Source organism: Camelus dromedarius, chromosome 13 (assembly GCF_036321535.1).
Source record: "Camelus dromedarius isolate mCamDro1 chromosome 13, mCamDro1.pat, whole genome shotgun sequence".
Taxonomy (NCBI): Eukaryota; Metazoa; Chordata; class Mammalia; order Artiodactyla; family Camelidae; genus Camelus; species Camelus dromedarius.
In genome coordinates, this window is record NC_087448.1 from 41,187,622 (window position 1) to 41,191,195 (window position 3,574).

Sequence of the window (3,574 nt, forward strand, 5' to 3'; positions counted from 1 at the left end):
ACAGCCACTCCTCACAACTATCAGGCATCAAGGATATATGTTGTATTGGTATTTGTTATTCAAATGAGATTAGTTTAAATATGAAAGCATTAGCTTTTTTTTTTTAAATAGATAATTTTTTGATAAGTTGGTTGTTTCACATAAAGCCTTTTAAACATTAGCATGAGATACTAAACCAAACTAATTTTGGGAACAAAAGAAATTAATAGAGTTATTTCCCTAATGCTAAAATTGTTGTTTTCAGTAAATACTACAGTGATTTTGAAATATAAAAGTCTTTTAATATCTAGTAATGTGGCATTAAATTTATTTTTTCCTTTTTGATAATCATATTTCAATATTGAAAACTTAATATACATTATTTCTTAGTTGTGTCTTATATACCTTCTTGCATGAGTGGATCAAGAAACTTTGAGATGACAGCCAAGACCACGTCTACCCCGACAGCATGGGCCCATTGCCACTCCATCTTCAGGGCGAAGCTGCACCACCACCAGTTCGCCATGGGTAAAAATATTGCTGCGCTCATGGTCGACAATGGCTCTGGCATGTGCAAGGCTGGCTTCACAGGTGACGATGCCCCCCAGGCCATCTTCTCCTCCACTGTGGGACGCCCCTGGTACCAGGGCATCATGGTGGGCGTGGGCCAGAAGGACTCCTATGTGGGTGATGAGGCCCAGAGCATAAGAGGCATCCTGACACTCAAGTATCCCATCGAGCATGACATCGTCACCAACTGGGACGAGATGGAGATTTGGCACCACACCGTGGCCCCCAAGGAGCAGCCTATGCTGCTGACTAAGGCCCCCCAAAGCCAATTGTGAGAAGATGACCCAGATCATTTTTGAGACCTTCAATACCCCAGCCATGTACATGGCCATGCAGGCTGTGCTGTCCCTGTACACCTCTGGCCTCACCACTGGCATCGTGGTGGTCTCTGGTAATGGGGTCACTCAAATTGTGCCCACCTATGAAGGGTATGCCCTCCCCCATCCCATCCTGCGTCTGGACCTGGTTGGCCGGGACCAGATGAACTACCTCATGAAGGCCCTCACAGAGCATGGCTACAGATTCACCACAACAGCCAAGTGGGAAATCGTGTGTGACATCAAGGAGAAGCTATGCTACATTGCCCTGGACTTGGAGAAGGAGATGGCCGCTGTCACCTCCAGCTCTTCCCTGGAGAAGAGCTAAGAGCTGCCCGATGGTCAGGTCATCACCATCAGCAGAGAGCACTTCTGCTGCCCCAAGGATCTCATCCATCCCTCCTTCCTGGGCCTGGAAGCCTGTGGCATCCATGAGACTACCTTCAACTCCATCATAAAGTGTGACTCGACATCTGCAAGGACCTCCATGCCAACACGGTGCTGTCGGTGCTGTCCAGCGGGACCACCATGTACCCCTGCATCACTGGCAGGATGCGGAAGATCACTGCCCTGGCCCCCAGCACGGTGGAGGTGAAGATCATTGTGGCCCTCGAGCACAGGTACTCTGTGTGGATGGGTGGCTCCATCCTTGCCTTGCTGTCCACCTTCCAGCAGATGTGGATCAGTAAGCAGGACTACAATGAGTTCAGCCCCTCCATCGTCCACCACAAGTGCTTCTACGTGGACTGAGTTACCTTCCACCCTTTTCTGGACAAAACCTAACTTGGGTGGAAAAGGAGATGAGATTGGCATAGCTTTATTTAGTTTTTATTTTTTCTTTTCTTTTCTTTGTTGATACTTGACTCAGTATTTAAAAACAGTGAAGGTGACAGCAGTCAGTTGGATCAAGCATCCCCAAAGTTCTACTTTGTGACTAATGACTGCATATTTTTTAAAATAGTCACCACAAATATCATGAGATGCATTGTTACAGGAAGTCCCCTGCCTTCCCAAAAGCTGCCCCACTTCTCTAAGGAGAAAGGCCAGTCCTCACCCAAATCCACACAGGGGAGGGTGATAGCATTGTTTTTGTGTAAGTGATGTTCTCCAAATAAAAAAAAAATATATTTACCCTAATACTTGTTTTTTTTTATTATTATTTTGAATTGTTAGCCCCTGTTTTTTGTCCCCAAACTTAAGATGCATGAAGGATTTTGGTCCCGGTGAGAGTAGGCTGAGGCATGGAGGCAGCCAGGGCTTACCTGTACACAGACCGGTTCAACAAAGTGCACACCTTAAATAACAAACAAACAAAGAAACAAACAAAAAAACTCTCTAAGGTGGCTAAGCTAGAGGATCCAAGAAATGTAGGCATACCAGTAAGCCACATGGGTATGGAAAAAAATGAATATTTTTATGAACTATTATTCTCCAAGTGTGTATCCAAGCTGATCAACTCATAGCACTTTCTCTGATGTGAAGTGAATTACACATTCAAATAAAGAGTCATCACAACTGTGGTCTTCCTAAATTACAGGGCAAATTGAAGGACATGATACATCCTTGTAGTCTGATGGTGTCAACTGCATTAAAGATGTGCTGTTGCGTGAGTCTTCTTGGAGTCATGATTTGTTCTTCTGATTAAATCTCATTTATCTCATCAGTCAGCATGTTCACACTGGTATATGTGCACTTTTCTATTTTATAAAGTCATTTGAAATATAATCATACTTTTGGAAGCTTAACTGAATGTTCTATTAAACCTATATTCCTGTTTAAATTTATTATCTGTAATGGATTCATATTTCTGTCTTGTTGCTGTCTTAACTGCCCCTCAAAAACAACACACCAAAACCTAATGTATTCTTTTCCAAAGCAAGCGTGAGGATTACGCTCAGTACTAACTCTGCATGACTGTATAGTTGGCTTTCATGTTTACATACCATTGATTATGTGTCCCTTTTGTCTTTTAGATTCTACTGAAGAATATCCTCACTGGAAGGTGAAAACTTTTATACTTTTATCTTGAATTATTTTAGTGGGGGTACTGGGAATTGAATCCAGGACCTCGTGCATCCTAAGCAGGCACTCTACCACTGAGGTGTACCCTCCCCTCTTGAATCATTACTATAGATTATATCAAATGCACATTGTTACTTTTTTTGTTTCAAAACTCATTCAGCCTACAGTTGGAGTGAGATTCTGTTCCTAATAAAACAGGAGGAATGAAGGATTTACAAACATCCAGAGCAGGTAAATTTTGCAATACAAATTTATTTCTGAAAAGAAGTACACTAAAATATTTTAAATGTACACAGTCTTCTTATATCTAATTCCTTTTTTTTTTTCAAATTTAATTGAAAGATTTGACATAAATAAGACATGCTGCTGTTACTATCCATTGTTGGGAAAAGATATTCATAAGCATAAGAAAAAGATTTTTAAAATATAAGCTTTAAGTCAGATGTTTCCATTTATGTTGGGATACACTAAAGTTCTCAGTTTGCAGTCCCTATACTTCTTAGGGATTCTGACAGATCATTAGTCGCTAAGATTTTTTTCCAGTGTTTTAAAATGCTTAATTGAATTCTGAGCTTTATGTAGAGTAAAGCTTCACTTGCTAACAGGTCAATTGTATTTCAACTTTAATTATTTCATTTCAGTGTTGTTACATTGATGATATTTGTTTTCTTTTTATTTAATGGAGG

The 3,574-nt window shown here is 41.0% G+C and overlaps 1 pseudogene; it reads left to right on the forward strand.

The window, feature by feature from the left end:
• The first annotated feature begins 488 nt into the window (after window positions 1-488).
• LOC105104865 (actin, cytoplasmic 1-like) lies at window positions 489-1,616 on the forward strand (annotated as a pseudogene).
• The last annotated feature ends 1,958 nt before the right edge of the window (window positions 1,617-3,574 follow it).